The sequence below is a fragment of the Ylistrum balloti genome, unplaced genomic scaffold, assembly GCF_031769215.1.
Source record: "Ylistrum balloti isolate Yb309-2 unplaced genomic scaffold, AGI_CSIRO_Ybal_v1 Utg371306, whole genome shotgun sequence".
NCBI classification, from domain to species: Eukaryota; Metazoa; Mollusca; class Bivalvia; order Pectinida; family Pectinidae; genus Ylistrum; species Ylistrum balloti.
The window spans coordinates 123,526-140,601 of NW_026782698.1; the positions used below are offsets into that span (position 1 = coordinate 123,526).

Consider the following 17,076-nt stretch of genomic DNA (forward strand, 5'->3'; position numbering starts at 1 on the left):
CCATTTCGTTATTAAGAAGTCGTAATACTTTTGACCCCTGTGACCTTAAAGTAGGTCATGATCATTCATTTGAACAAATTTCGTAGCCCGTATTCCCAGCATACTACAGGCCATATATCAGTACCCTAAGCCTTTCGGTAGTTTTGAAGATGTTTAAACATTTGACCCTATGTGACCCTAAAAATGGGCCAAGGTCATTTACTTGGACAAACGCTGTAGCCTTCCATTCCAGCATGTTACAGACAGGGCGGACGAAACACGATGGCTAAAAAGATAACAGAAAAACGAAAATACCTCGGTTAACACAAGTTTCGATAGCAACAATGTATGATGTTTTTATATATAAATGCCTTGGCCCTTCGCCGAGAAACCCAGCAGTGTAACAACTTTAAGTGAGCTTAGTAACGGGTCTGATTGCTAAACAGGTCATTTTGCCCTTATCAAGCCTAAATTATACTATCGTGTTTGATTACATCTATTTTTCCGGTTTGGTTCCGTTAAGTCCGGGCAGGGGTTACTTGTCTGCAAGAGAGTGATTGTAGTGAGATAGAAAATGCATCATTTTTGCCCCCTTCAGATTCCCCTTAACGGGAGAACATGTGACCCTAGATTTAGAAGCCTATGTTCCCGATTATAAATTTCAATGAGGCAAAACCTCACCAGTGCAGTAAACACGGCTACAGATGTACACTGCCAACGTGTGTCATGGACGTACCCTGTTTTCTTGCATTTTTTTTTTTTTTTTTTGTCGTTTTTTGACAGAATTACCTTATCATGAAATTTGACGAAATGAAGGTTTCATAAACTCGTGACAGACACTCGCAAGTGTTCAAATACATCGAGTAAGGAATTTCATTCACGCATTCGAGATATGACACAGGATACCAACGAAACCGACAACATATGTATTTGTGTATGTGTACTTGGCAACAGAACAATAGACAGCATAGAATATCGGTCTATTGTAGACAACTCCAATAACATTTTATTGCAAAAATTATTTACCCTTTGTTTCATGTAGAAAAGTTGTGGACTTTTTTGAAACAAGCAAGAAACAAATATAGTTATGAGTCATTGCAACAACAAAGACAAAATAGTATCCAATATGACCGTGATTTTTAAGTGCAGAACATCGAATCATTTTCAAAATCCCAAAAGATCCTATTCCTAAAGTCATTGTATGGTCTACATTTATAGCAGTACAAGGAAAGTATCATTTTTCCTTGTTTTGATGGAAAGGGAAGGAAATCTCGATCTAAGTGGTAAGATTCTTGAATGTCCTTCCGGAGACATCGCTCCATAATGACAACATGTACAAAAGACCATACACGGATATATATTTTTAGTACATTGTAAACAAGAGTTTCTACAGAAATATATTACCTTACAGTGTTTAAACGACTGAATTTCTATTATACACAACAGCAACCAAATAACATCGAAACAATATGAAAATAGCTGCTTGAAGTTCAATAAGTGAAATTGTTTCACTGGCAGAACAAGAGGTAAAGGACCTTAACGATCACCTGAGTCACAATGTCATAGAAATGTTTTGCTAAAAAAGATGACTTTAACTATATTGTTAACATAATACAATTGTAAATTGTGTATACATTAACTGCTGTTATGTGCTAAGACCTCTAATCAAGTTTGAATTTTGAAAAATACACTCCAAAATAAAATTTTCCTATATAAAATCTTCTATCCAGAAACAGTAGAAAATCTATCAAATTTCAGTCAATTTGACCAATTTTTGGCTCTAGCCATCAGCCCCTGTGGGTCGGTCAAGGGCAATATGTGCATTTCATCAAACTGTCAGCTTATAATAATAATTAAAAAATCTAACCAAGTTTGAACTATTTCTGAAAGGAAATAAACAAATTATGCCCAAAATATAATTTTTATATATGATAAAGAAAATTTTGCCCCATCCCCGAATGGAAATGTGTGAGTCTGGGGTCATGAATTCACAATTTTGGTAAAGCATCCGAAGACCTTTCCATCCACGAAGTGTACTTGATTCTACCATACATAGGATTTGAAAAGCAGATTTTTGAAGTTTTAATCAATTTGACCCTTTTTGGCTCCGCCCCTTAGGCCCTTAGGGGTTGGGGAGTATATAATTTACAATTGTGGTGTAACTTTAAACAGGAGTATAAAAAGTCATTAGGAAGGGTTCCTGAAAGATATCAAAATGCAGAAATCTGCAAATTGTCCAGTATATCCCTTAAAAGTTAGCAACAGAGCAACAACACTCAGCTGTCAATACATCGTAATTGTGTAGTCCATCATTGTGACCTAAAATGTTCAGGAAAAGCATTCTACCCTCCAGCAAAATATTCCTGTTCTTCATAAAGAAATTTATATCCCTTTAATTACATTTTATTCTGCACAAAGACAAGATCGTTCATAATTCGAAACTGAATTACCAACCATCTGATCAAGTATTAAGGAGATCTCTCTCTATACTGCATTGCTTATATACTGTCTTGGCCAAAATTCTCGGCCACAAACATTTTGCTGTAGAATATTTTTGATACTGTGATGTTTCCGTAACATTTTTTCTGGGAGGCTGACTACGTTTGAAGTCAATGTACTATGTCTATGATATTTATCACGAGAGTGTTAAATCTACAACACAGGCACCACACTTCTGATCAGTAGAAGTAACATCATTATAACGGTTTTCACAAAGTAAAAGATATATTTAATGAGAGGAAAGCGTGTGGTGCTTGAAACTCAAAATTGTCCGTTTACAAGTCGATATATATCTTTATAAAGTGGATCTATCTCGACCTTTTTTTATAAACGACCAATTGTCAATAAAAAATATCCTTCTCATGAGTATCACTTATAATACACAGATATGCACCACCTGTATATAACGACCACCAAGACAATCTGTGCAAAACGGTCCCCATTAACCGCTTCCCTAAAGTTCTAAAACGTTGTATCTTTCTGGAAATTTGCTAACACTTTACAAATACATTGTTAATTGTACGAATTATGCCGACTGGAAGGTTAGCTTTTCGAAGTTACGACCTGTATTGGGTCTCTATAATGACAAAATATAACATGTTCCGATAAAATTCCACATATTGTAATAAAATGCCCCAAGTACAGGTAAATTGTAATAAACCTTGCAATATCCGTTTTTCTACATACAATACCTGTGCGACCAGAGCCAGTTCCTATATCGAAGACAGCGCCAATGCGAACCGTGTCACAGTACATGTACAAGTGAATAGGACTCGTTACAATGACACGATACAATGCTTTTTATACAGGACACAAGCTGACACTGTTTGCATCAATACAAAACTGATCATGTCACGTAAAACCAGTCAACAGCTATAGAATATCACTCGTCCATATAGATAACAGGGAATATAATTTCAACAAAAATATACGTATCAATGAACACAGGACACAAAGCATTGCAAAAAAACAATGTACCTTTCAAATTCGGAAACAGTTCCTCATGATGGCTTCAAATATCCCTTTCCTGCTCCAATGACATCGAGAATATACAATTCACAAAACAAACACCCAGACTAGTACGAGACACATTATCCTGTATCATGAAGAATGTCACTACTTTGGTTTTCCTATAATGATGGACTCCTGTTACACGAGAGAAAGGTCATACCCTACAAATGTTGGATAAGGGTTTCATGCCTATATAGTCTGTATATAAATTTCCCTCAAGTAGACGTGCTCCTAACCACCAGCCAAATATAAACACAGCTATACGGTTCACACCCTGTCTCGTCCTTCCATCAAAGACATCGGGGTTACAGCACATCTCTATAACAAATATGTAAGCCAAAGTGCCCTTTAACAGACTCCAAACATCCCTGTTGTCTGTGCACGTGCCAAACGCACAGCGCAGGGGCATACTCGTTCGCCTTAAGGAAGTATGTTACGCGTGTACATGTACGTCACGCAGATGTAGATTTGTGTAGTTATAGCGTTTCTATCAGGAAGTATTTACGGAAATAATTCTCTTTTTTGACCTTGTCTTATCGTACAAAACCATTCGGTATCCCTATTAAAATTATCCGTTAAAAACATAATCTTTCTGAAGGAATGATTTCTTAAAATTACCAATTCTCTTGAAAAAACGTCGAAATAATATAAAACTTATAGACAAACTTAACTATGAAAAATGTTAGTGAAAATCCTGGTTCATTCTTCGAATGGGCATGGCTACATGTATGTATATTGTCAAACGTTTTACGAATAAGAATAATTTATTCAATATTTGATATCATGGATGTGACCTCAGGTGATCTAGGACTGAAATTAATTTCAACATAAAGTACATCAAAGAACTGAAATTTTAATATCAACATTAATTGTCTGACAAGTGATATTAGAGACTGTTTTATCGTGCATTTACAATATATACATGTATATTGTATACAGATCAAAGGTACGTACAAAGTATAATTTTAAATGAACGACGCCATGGCCACATGACATCCCGATCACAAAATATGAATATGATTTGTTCATTGAAAAAATGATCGTCGAGGATTGTAAATTTATGTATCAATGCACGGATACAGTCACGACGTATAACTGTGTATTACAATGTCGACGTATAACTGTGTATAACAGTGTCGAGGTATAACTGTGTATAACAGTGTTGACGTATAACTGTGTATTACAGTGTTGACGTATAACTGTGTATTACAGTGTTGACGTATAACTGTGTATTACAGTGTTGACGTATAACTGTGTATACCAATATCGACGTATAATGTGTATAACATTGTTGACTTATAACTGTGTATAACAGTGTTGACGTATAACTGTGTATAACAATGTTGACGTATAACTGTGTATAACAATGTTGACTTATAACGGTGTATAACAGTGTCGATGTATAACTGTGTATACCAATATGGACGTATAACTGTGTATAACAGTGTTGACGTAGAACTGTGTATAACAATGTTGACGTATAACTGTGTATAACAATATCGACGTATAACTGTGTATAACAGTGTTGACGTATAACTGTGTATAACAATGTTGACGTATAACTGTGTATAACAGTGTTGACGTATAACTGTGTATAACAGTGCTGACGTATAACTGTGTATAACAGTGTTGACGTATAACTGTGTATAACAGTGTTGACGTATAACTGTGTATAACAGTGTTGACGTATAACTGTGTATAACAATGTTGACGTATAACTGTGTATAACAATGTTGACGTATAACTGTGTATAACAGTTTTGACGTATAACTGTGTATAACAATGTTGACGTATAACTGTGTATAACAATGTTGATGTATAACTGTGTATAACAGTGTCGACGTATAACTGTGTATTACAGTGTAGACGTATAACTGTGTATAACAGTGTTGATGTATAACTGTGTATAACAATGTTAACGTATAACTGTGTATAACAGTGTTGATGTATAACTGTGTATAACAGTGTCGACGTATAACTGTGTATTACAGTGTAGACGTATAACTGTGTATAACAGTGTTGATGTATAACTGTGTATTACAGTGTAGACGTATAACTGTGTATAACAGTGTTGATGTATAACTGTGTATTACAGTGTTAACGTATAACTGTGTATAACAGTGTTGATGTATAACTGTGTATAACAATGTTAACGTATAACTGTGTATAACAGTGTTGATGTATAACTGTGTATAACAGTGTCGACGTATAACTGTGTATAACAGTGTTGATGTATAACTGTGTATTACAGTGTAGACGTATAACTGTGTATAACAGTGTTGATGTATAACTGTGTATTACAGTGTTAACGTATAACTGTGTATAACAGTGTTGATGTATAACTGTGTATAACAATGTTAACGTATAACTGTGTATTACAGTGTAGACGTATAACTGTATAACAGTGTTGATGTATAACTGTGTATAACAGTGTTGATGTATAACTGTGTATAACAGTGTCGACGTATAACTGTGTATTACAGTGTAGACGTATAACTGTATAACAGTGTTGATGTATATCTGTGTATAACAGTGTTGACGTATAACTGTGTATTATAGTGTTGACGTATAACTGTGTATTACAGTGTTGACGTGTAACTGTGTTTTACAGTGTTGACGTTTAACTGAGTAAGCAATCAATCACATCAATCAATCAATCCATCAACCAATCAATCGACTTGCCAATTAGCCAACTTATGATTCAATAAATCAAATTATTCATTAATCATAATTTGCCGATAAATCAATCAATTCGCCAATGAATTAGTGAACCAATCAGTCCATCAACCTCATGATCAATCAATAATTGATCAATCGATGATCCAGTCAGTCAATCGATCAATCAATCAATCTTCTCTCGGACGACCAAATAAATTTGTGTTTCGTTATTGCTCCACTGTTAATACTTAACACTTTAACTAAAAAGAACTTCATTGTTCAAGTTGAAATACGTTTGAAGGGTGCAACGCCTTAAAATGCATTACAAGTTAAAGTGCCGTGGAAAGTATCAACAATCTTCACCAAATTAAAATTCCACCGTTATAATATGTCCATAGGGTCTGTTCAACACTTCAAATACAACTGTTCTGGATATTTTAAGCATCTCCATGGCTGTGTACTGTTTAGAAACAGATACTCATCCAAGTTTAGAATATGGAGAGAGAAAAAAAACAACCGACTTCCTGTCTAGTAAATAACATGTAGGTCGCCTTGCTTTTTGAGATAAACACATGCATCATCAAGCTTATCATAATTAAATCCTAATATGACAATATCCAGCAAATTACTTTCATTAGCGAAATTGAAAAATGAAAGTAAAGATGTAATCATTTGTATGTAGTATACTGGATCCGTATCTGTCCTGTACGTGACATATCCGTTCTACATCTACTTCCGGAACCATTGACATCCAATCAAAAGACAGATGTTATCGATCGTATGTGTTACGTGCTTTTTGGTGTTAACAACAACTATTAATAATATCTCAAATCAAGTAGCTAAAAGGGCAGGTTATTTGCTTATCCCTTATCATAGCATATTAATTTGAAATTTATTTTATTCTATAATCCGAATTATCGCCACGGAGGGAGCGAATACTTTGTGAACCGCTTCATGTGTATAAATCGGGAAAACCTCATGATATCAGTGAATATATTCAAAGAAATTTAACTATTTACCAGAAATTAGCAAAACTGTTATGGTTCTTCATATTTCAACTTGTTCCTCCAATAAACGCCAAACGCGCCCTGACTTCTATAACGCGAAGAGTGTCAAGGTCGTTGCTCCGAGAGTTACCGAGGCAAAACTCTATCGGGACAGCTGCTTTGTGCTCTGTTCCAGATATACCTCTTCACATCACAGAAAGTACACCGCAATCTACACATGTATACGATCAATTTGGAATTTTTTCTAGCGGACGGTGTAATAAGGTCGAATTAAATTTACCATGATTTCATTTTTAAGAGACAAGTCATGTGTGGCGTCAATTTTTGCTTTGGGACACGCGCTAACCTCAGTGGGCGTACCCTGTGTCATCACGGATACGTAAATTTAGTGATGGAGCCAAAAGCATTATAATCACATAATGACATCACAGTAACGCATCCTACATGGTCCAGTATTTTGATAAAGGATTGTAACGATGTGCAACGCCTGTTTGGATATCAGTGCGTCTTCCACTTAATAGTATCGTTCTTGGCGAGATGCCTGTTTGAAAAAAATGAAATGTTTCGGCGCCTCAGAAATGAACAGAGCATAAAACCTTTTCTTTTTTGGTAAAGTTTGATATTAAACAGAAAAAAGGGATAATAAAACAATATATCAATATAATTCATTATCTTTATAAGTCTTGTCGACTCTGTTAAAAACATTGCTACAAGAGAAAGTTGGTAGAAATTTGAGAAAAGGGAAAACATCAACAGTCGTTGAAATTGTCAACATTAATGATATGATAAACCTCAAGTGACTAGGTATGTAAATCATAGTGCAATGTCACGAAATCATTGGTCTCTGATAATTCCAAAAGACTGAAAAACCGGAACAGTTCTATGGCGAAGTTCGGTCGTACTGAGTTATTCACAGCAATGGTTGAAGGGAGGAACAAAATCGGATTCATACAAATAAGTGAATAGCGTCTTTTAATAGAGTTAGATACAGTAGAGCCAAATAATGAATTAAACTGCATCATACGGCTGTTCCGCCCGTCTACGTCTCGTCAGTGATGCTAGGGGCTTAAATATCAAAAGAAAAGTCAAAATCTAAACGTAAATCTAATATTTATGTATCAGATCGTTTTAGAACAATGTCGCGTACGTGTTTATAATCTGAATCGTGTTTCTATCGAATAAATCATAGCGGTGGATGCAGGTTACGGCAAATCTTGGGAACTTTAAAGTCGTCCAGCAATGTCTACCACCTGAAATCCGGAAGAATGTACAAAAGACTCGCAACACAGACCTAGCGCGATATATATACTGTAGCTATTGACATTTTACCGACTTTTGTTTTCGCGAGCTCAATAAATTTCATTTATCTATGTAGTAACATACGAGACCATGCCGAGATTCATCGGCAACGCTTTACCACATTGCGTTTACAATACATCACGCGAGTTACACGTGCGCTATTTGCCCTTACGCTTGAAACGAAAGTCATCTCGCCTATTTAATTCTAATATATTCATGCAACAGGGAGATTGGTAAGATCATTAACAGCAATTTCCATAAATAGATCACAGGAAAATCAAGGTAAAATACAGAGAGACTGAGAAGGGCAGGTGTGTTTCTATCGCCCTAATCCAGAAATAGTTTGTAGAAAGATATTGCGGGATACTGCCACCATCTATCACTGTAATCGTTTACCATCATCTTAAATATCTGTTTAATCGACAATTTTTCATGTCAGTATACCGTTTAGCTATATCGAGCGGTTTAGTTCTGTTCTGTGAACACTGGAGTCCAGAAGGCAGGAATAACTGTCGGGAATTTTTAAATCACTAATGCGTATTAATCTCACCCATGCGATGTACAATGCACGACTTATTCTAGATTGCGCAGTTTGTATCGAACTCATCTTCGACCGTGAGGGTCGGAGTAGGACCGGACTTGATAATATCACAGGCGGTGTAACGTGAGCTTTTTACATATACTACGGTTAATGTCAGATTACGACCTCCTTATGTGCCTCCAGTCTGAAAAAGATTATTAATGTAACTTGATAACACTTCGAAGGCTTGTGATAAAGATAGTTTTTAAATGTTGAATTTTGGCCACCGTTTCCATAACAACTGAAGGCCGGCACCGTCAGCTCAATGTAACGACTACTAATATGTGCGGAGCATACTTGTCATACACGTGTAAGGATTGTTCTTTCCCAGTATGATTCTTCGTTTTGTGGGAGAAGTAAAATTGGGTTTTCTGGTCAACATGAAAGAGACATGGATCAAAATTGGAGTTATATGGAGAACTTGAGGACAAGGTTACAAGACTGGATTAGATATCGTGACGGCTATGGTACGCAAACCGGAAGTTCGGTATTGCCCAGAAGTAATCATGATTTAAGTTAACATTTCAGGGGGCAGTTTTCACTCAACAGTCAATATCATTAAAACTTATAAAAATATAGTAATGTACGTACATCTGCTTGATACGAGAGAGTTTTCACCAACACAGACATTTAAATAATGAAAAATTCTATCACTAAATTCCTTTATAAACATTCCTTTCGTTGTAAGTCAAATAAATAGGCCCCGTGCAGTGTAGTAGGTTTTTCAAAAACGCCCATTTAATTCGAAATATATGGCAATATTTAACGATACGTTACCCAACAACACTGGTAAGGCTGAGTTTTAACATTTTGCACAGGAAATTATTCTTGCAAAATTCCCATTGTTCAGTCAAACTAATGAAAAATGAAATTAACGTACAAATTCCAAATGGAGACTAATCAATATTTGTTTTGATTTATGGGAAATGAGTCAAAATAATTCTCTCTCCCTGAATTAATTGCGTAATGTGTGTTAGCGAAATGTGCTATGGGATATTTGAAGGCTCTGAGTGCCAAAACTCGTAATATCGCAGTTTCATTTCAATGAATTACACAAAATGTGGTTTTAGAGAACTTTTATGTAACTTATGTAAGGTTTTATCACCTCAGAATTTACATTAAATGACGAGTTGGATATGGGTGTGGCGGAGATGGGCTTCAGCAGTGAAAACACACTGACGAATCGATTCTTAAATTGGCTAGATTATTGATGCGGCTGTGGGTGTCCGGAAACCCTCAGTTCCGCTTAAACTCATCCGCGGGGCTATGTTATCTAACAAGGTTTCATTTGATACAAGTGATATTTATACCACTGACTAAGATATATTTATGTCCGTGCTTACACTCTGTGTTGTACATCTGTGATAAATTATATATGTACCGTCTCCGACCATCATACGGGTCAGTGACCCGCGCACGAGGGCCCAATCACCTTCACAACGGTATATTGAAATATACGCCAATCTGTAGTGTGATGTCATGCTTCCTCATGGCGGGGTCATGAAGGACATCGTAATCTAACACTTCTAAGCGGGGGAGTTAGCAGGGCGATATTTAAATATGTGATTGACTGTTGACAGGAGTTATCGGTCTCGGTACACACGTATTAGTGATGCCTATTATCATGAGGAGGTCTGTGTGATCTCAATACCATCGAGAAGGTGCTAGTTCTGATAAGACGGAGGTTTGTGTGTCATATAAGCTAGCATTAAGCATTAATGGATAAATGTTTGCATTATGCAAGACAGGAAGTCCGAAATCGAGTACAACCAAGCATATCTCATGTACAGGTTGTTTTAGGTGTGCTGCAGATTGAGGGAATTTGTTGAAGAGACGTTCCAGTACAGATAAATATTTCCGAAGGGGTATATGTTTAATTCCTAACACTAGACTTCTTGACAGCGATCCAATCAGAAGGAGTTAGCTCTCCCGGAGTAGACCCTCTCCCGGAGTATAGCCCCTCCCGGAGTACACCCTCTCCCGGAGTAAAGCCTCTCTCCGAGTACACCCTCTCCCGGAGTAGACCCTCTCCCGGAGTATAGCCCCTTCCGGAGTACACCCTCTCCCGGAGTGGAGCTAAATATCCCAGAGTGAAGCCAACTCTCCCGGAGTGAAGCTAACTTTCCCGAAGTAGAGCAAAGTCTCCCGTAGTAGAGATAACTCTCCCGGAATAGAGTAAAGTCTCCCGTAGTAGAGATAACTCTCCCGGAGTGAAGCTTACTCTCACGGAGTAGAGCTTACTCTCCTGGAGTGGGGCTTACTCTCACGGAGTGAAGCTTACTCTCACGGAGTAGAGCTTACTCTCCCGGAGTGAAGCTTACTCTCACGGAGTGAAGCTTACTCTCACGGAGTAGAGCTTACTCTCCCGGAGTGAAGCTTACTCTCACGGAGTGAAGCTTACTCTCACGGAGTAGAGCTTACTCTCCCGGAGTGAAGCTTAATCTCACAGAGTAGAGCTTACTCTCCCGGAGTGAAGCTTAATCTCACAGAGTAGAGCTTACTCTCCCGGAGTGAAGCTTACTCTCACGGAGTAGAGCTTACTCTCCTGGAGTGGGGCTTACTCTCCTGGAGTAGAGTAAAATGATTCTCCGGGAATGGAGCTAGCTCTTCCGGTGTAGAGATGTCATTTTCCCCTATCAACGTGAATTAATTATCAATCCCAAAAACATGTTAGAAACATTTGAAGACATACTTTCATAACACAAATGAAAAGTTTGAAGACATACTTTCATAACACAAATGAAAAGTTATAATCACAACAGGTAAAATAGCATGATAACAACTACCTCTTCTGGAAAAGGACCTTTATACGTATTAAGGTACTTGTCCCGTCCTAAATGTTGATGTATGTAAGTGTAATATGGATGAATCGTTGAATGATTATTTATGTTTAACGTAAAAATGTTACGGCTGTTTATCTATACATTCTAAACTTTACATGAATGGTGTTACTATCCAATTAAATTACCAACAAAAAGTCTTAGATCTGTACATATTTTAGATGAAGACGGTCGGACGAGAACATGGGTCCGATTCAGTAATGTATGAAGTTGTGTAGACGTAAGTTGTTTACTGCGATCGATTGGTCAGTATCTTTGTAGACTCATAGATACATCTAATTGTATCTGTAGCATTTACGGAGATGACCAATATCTTTCGTACATATTTTTTCTCTTTAGCGACCTTTTCTTCAGACCTAATCGATTGATCATTTGTACACGATAATGTCTTGAAGTTACGACATTCTTGCATAACTGGAAAAGGGATTCACTAGAGCGTTAAATCATACTACAAAACGAACGATGACGCGAGGTGCTTACGAATCAGTACAGGAGATATGGTTGCTGCAATGCAGATCCTATAAAGTGGTTCCTCAGTGTACTTATCTCGATAGACGAGAGTTAGTACGAGACTTGGAACGTATCGACTTGTGCTGACTATGATAAAGGTAATCTAACCTTTTGTTCCTGTATCACGAGCCAGTGATGTCCATTATAAATGGTCCATAACTGATATTAAGTAGTATCTAAAATCGCATTTTGCATTTATTATGAAAAAGTTTCTAGGATCCAGGCTACATGACAATGACTTTTTTAAACTTGGAAGGATGTTTAACTAAGAAAATAAATGTTTTGTTCAATGGCACAGGGTTACCGTGGCCACAAGGTCAGGTAACGGACGTTATGTCGTCACTCAGAAATAACCAGTCCATGATAATGAAAAAAAGATGTTTTAGTAAAAATTATATTATGTCTTTTTTTAAAGTAAAATTCTTTGTGCAATATAACAGCTAGCTGTTGGCCAATTAATTTAACGCACCAAATCACCATTTAAACAGCAAGATCAGATCGCCATTATGTATAAAAAAAAAACCCAGTCCCTCTCTGTGCACGTCGAAACTGATTTATAAGCAGATATGGGTTTAGACTGGAGGTCACATTTAGCCTCTCGCGCCAAGATCACACAACATACGTAAAAAAACATCTATAGTACTTGACATCTGTTCCTTTGCTGCTAATATTACGCCGTCTAGCACGAATGGTAAATAAACGATATCAGGGATAATTCTGGGATATTTAGGGGAGTTCTTTCATCTTTTCAAAAGAATTTCTGACGTTCAAATCTTGGGATGCTGGTGAAACTTTCAACAGAGAAACATCTTCTTACAATTTGAAATCTTGAAATTATGTAACAGGAGAAGGGGAAATGAACAGACATCTGCTATGTGCATTCCCCTCTTCTGTAAATAATTATCTCTACGCTTGAGCTATAAAAATTAAGTAATATCACCGAGAGTCATGCCTTCAATGTGAATTTCTGATGTATCACATTCTACCGACCCCACTAGGTAGAACTTTCTTTTAGCTAAATCGGTGGAGTATTAGTCGACTTCTAACTCAGAGGTCCCGGGTTCGATCCCTGATAGGGGGCGTTGAAAAGAAAATGTTACATCAGCCCCCATGTATGATTATTTGCCTTGCTTCTTCAAACTTTGCTAACAACTGTCATGAAACGACTCGAGACGAATTCTTTCCTGTATGGGTAGTATATCTGTAACCCCAGTAAAATCCAGAGGTCCTAGGTTCGATCCCTATCGGATCCAAATGTCAATGGAAAAGAATACATGTTAAAATCATTGTAATTGTACTAAAAAGAAAGCACCTGCGAGGACACTTAAATACATAGTACATCTTGGATAGTCCTGTAATTAGTCCCATTAAAACTGAATACCTTACAATAGTCATTAACCTTTCACTATACATTTTATACGGATATAAATAGATCGAAATCTTGACGTTTTACCACAGTCAAATTAAACCATAAATTTCACCATTTCACGTTTCTAGTATGGTGTGTTTACTTACGAGATTTTAAATGAAGGATTTGATATGTTGGAAGAGCATCGGCCAAAGTCGGTAGTGGCTTGGTGGGGATTTTTTCTGGGCATAGAGGACATGGGATCGATTTCATGTTTCCTTCCATCTTCTCTCTATCTAGAGAACATTTATTTTTTCTGTCTATTCTGTTAATTTTTCACATGAATAAACTATTGTCATATCTGTCAACTTCTAAGATTTGGCAGGGAGTAGAAATTCAATCGCATAACAAAAGCTGATAACATCTTCAATTCATGTACTGTAATTTTATGTATCAGGTTTATTTTCATAAAAATGAAAATATAATCATATTTTGTCTTCATTCTGAATGACCTACATATTGACCTAAAGATATCCTTTTAATACATGTCCTCTGATCCTCCACAGCATACATCACTAAGTATACCTCTGTTGAGCTTAGTGTAAGCATTCAACACCCGACCGAGATTGTAGCGACAGCTGTGTCATAAACACAACACTACTCACTACTGTGGTGGTTGTAACAATTAAATCTCGTCCACAGTCGGCGGGCATTCCAGGTTGGGGTAGAGCACGGTACATATTTTAAATATTTAACACTTTTAAAAGATATTGGTATCCTGTCTGACAACTCAAATCCTACCTCCAGTCTCTGAGCGGATAATGTGAAGCACTTGTGTCATAACTGAGGCTTACGACAGTAACGTGACTACCTAACACTACAGTGTATGGCTCAATATGCACATTTTACTTGAACGTTGCACTTGTACATATTTTTTAGTATTTTATATACAATCCAATGACGAGATAACACGCTCGGTTACGAATAACGAGGACAGATATCTAAATACATTGTAAACAGTATTTTTTTTTATGTTTTGCTCAAAATTGATGTAAACTTGCAGCCTTTTTTATGTCTGTAAGATTTTATTTTTATTTTCATTATAGAATTTTAAAATTTGTCATGAATTTTGAAATATCATTATTCATTTTTATCGTGCAATATTTGCCGTAACCTACATCTTATAAATTATTAATGGAAGCACACTATTAGTCTGTCCCTCATTTTAAGTTATTGATATAAAACACTACACATCAGCCAGAATTTCCGTTCACTATTTTTCACCGTGCATATAACAGAAATTAGGAAAGAAGGCTGCAACTCTTTACACTGTTCATAGCTTAATAGGTGACAAAGACACAAGCAGTATTATAAATAGACAATTGGAGATACTGATGGGCGCCAGCGTAAATCAATCATCAGACAATATGCCAAGCATTCAATTATTACCCCGGACTATAACGATACATAATGTCTCGACAACATATATGCTGTGTTGGTGTGGAAAGGTCGTGTGATCAAAAGAAAATCAGTCAGCTCTTTAAAAGCATTGCGTAAGCTAGACAAATAGAATAAGCCCCTATTTTACTGTGTCAATGCAAACACTACAGGGCACTACCACCGGGGCCTGGCGTTTCAGGACCGAGACATAACCTCATTACTTTCTGCTCTGACGTAATCGTTCCCTTCTGGGATCCAAAACACACCTGTGGTATATCCGTTGAATACGAACACGTACCCAGATTTATGCCATCTGCTTATATATGTGTGGTTGTAAACAGCCAAACGCCGGGTACACAATATACTCGCACTGAACATTTACATGTATGGCAAGCTACACGCGTGTACGTATTTTGTTTATAAGACAAGAAACAGATACTAACATAGTAGGGGCATTAGTAAACAACGTCGATCAATAGAGAAAGGACCGAAGTGTCTAAATGAGAGCGTAGGCCTGTCGGGTACCCATATACCGGAACACTTACAATTACAAAAGAAAACATTATTACAACGACGGAGTACGCCCAATACTCTAGAGATATGACAGTCAGAGCTGATATATACAGAAAATGTCGGTAATAAACACGTCTAATTTACATATATAAATAAACTGATCATACTCAATGTTGAACAGCGCCTCGTCTGCTTTACCTACCGGCCAGGTCAGGAATGTGTCGGTTTCACTTCAGTTTAAAATCCTTTAAAGAATAGTTCACCACAACAACATTAATTCCAAGTGTTTAACGACTTGTATACAAATCTACACAGCCACAGTGCAGCTCCTGTACATGTGTTCCGAACAACTTCCGTTTTACATTGAAAAACATTTAAGCGTAAAACGACATATCGTCTGTTCTTAATCGTGATTAGTCAGTACCACAGAGACCACTAAGTGGGACACCATGCACTGTAGGTTCACGAGGCGAGTAACGCCTACTGGCTGGGGAGTATCGTAGGCAGCGTAATGTTTTACGACGAGTGTACGCATTAGTCATCACTGCATGGGATTCTATTCAGAGCTGTATCAAATTCCAGTATCACAGTATAGCATATCTTAATCCTGTCCTGGTCAGTTTAATTTCAACAAACCGAGTACGCAGGTAAAAATCACTCAGTGGTGTCCAATACGACACAATATGACGTCAAACGAGTAAGAGTCAAAACGTGACACCTATCAAATATGTAACGTCACAAATAAAGAGTGTTATTTTGAAGCACACTTACCGTACGACAATCATTTCAAAGACATTGTGCGGTATCCATTAAAAATGACGTCATACATTAAATGTACATCACGTGACTGTTATAGTGTTTTATGCATTACATGTGACGTCACTTACATGAAGCCACGATGTTTTTTTCTGTCAATGACTGGATGTGAACGGAAACTGTTCGTTGTGTGGTGTACTTAAGAAGTTGGATGACACAATCTGCATGTAAAACAGAAAACTCTTTGTATCCTATGTAGCTATGACGTCACATTATCAGTACACACATAGCACGCGATTTCTACCACAATACCCTCTGTAAACTCACTCTCAGGCTATTGTGTAAACGTGCTGTTGTTTATAAATATAAACGCGCAATAAGTAGTCTACGATTGTTTTTTGTAATAATTTGATTTTTACTTGGAGCATTCTATCATTTATTGCTTAAATCCAACTCACTACTTTGCATAATTTGTAACGGATTATATTTCCACGCGTATGTATTTCTGAAATTGTCAATTTTGCACGCTAATTAGCGGTATTTCACTACAGATCATATCATTACGCCCTACCTAATGTCATAAACAAATTTATCCTCGAAACAGCTTTTATATTGTAGTAGAAACAGGTCTCACAA

At 36.9% G+C, this 17,076-nt stretch overlaps 1 protein-coding gene across 2 annotated transcripts in view; it reads right to left on the reverse strand.

The window, feature by feature from the left end:
• Positions 1 to 15,984, reverse strand: part of LOC132561907 (substance-P receptor-like) — a 53,581-nt gene extending 37,597 nt beyond the window's left edge. For both annotated transcript variants that reach the window (XM_060226622.1, XM_060226619.1), the window contains exon 1: positions 15,887 to 15,984. The gene's annotated coding sequence lies outside the window, so the exon portion shown is untranslated. The remainder of the gene's footprint in view (positions 1 to 15,886) is intronic.
• Between the last annotated feature and the right edge of the window lie 1,092 nt (positions 15,985 to 17,076).